The following is a 691-nucleotide window of genomic DNA, read 5'->3' on the forward strand; positions in this document are numbered from 1 at the left end:
GCTCACTGCAACCTTTGCTTCCCAGGTTCAAGCAGTTCTCCTGCCTCAGCCTCTCGAGTAGCTGGGATTACAGGCGCCCGTCACCACACCCGGCTAATTTTTGTATTGTTAGTAGAGACGGGGTTTCACCATGTTGGCCAGGCTAGTCTCAAACTCCTGACCTCAGGTGATCTGCCCGCCTCGGTCTCCCAAAGTGCTGGGATTACAGGTATGAGCCACTGCGCCCAGCCTATTAAATTTTTTTTGAGACAAAGTCTTGCTCTGTTGCCCAAGCTTGAGTACAGTTGTGGGATCATGGCTCGCTGCAGCCTCAAAACTCCCAAGCTCAAGTGATCCACCCACCTCAGCCTCTCAAGTAGCTGGGAATACAGCCATGCATCATTATGCCTGGCTAATTTTTTATTTTCATTAGAGACAAGGTCTTGCTATGTTTCCAGGGCTCATCTTGAACTGGGCTCAAGTGATCCTCCCACCTCAGCCTCCCAAGGTGTTGGGATTACAGGTATGAGCCACCATACCCAGCCTAAATCAGAATTTTAAATGCATCTGTATGTTGTCAATAACTCAGAAGATACAGCTTTTTCATTAAGCCAACAATATCAAATTAGTTTTATTCATCAAATAATTACATACAAAAAAAGATCATTCAAAGACTGCACGTGGTGACTTACACCTGTAATCCCAGCACTTT

The sequence above is a fragment of the Colobus angolensis genome, unplaced genomic scaffold, assembly GCF_000951035.1.
Source record: "Colobus angolensis palliatus isolate OR3802 unplaced genomic scaffold, Cang.pa_1.0 Scaffold416, whole genome shotgun sequence".
In the NCBI taxonomy this organism is placed as follows: domain Eukaryota; kingdom Metazoa; phylum Chordata; class Mammalia; order Primates; family Cercopithecidae; genus Colobus; species Colobus angolensis.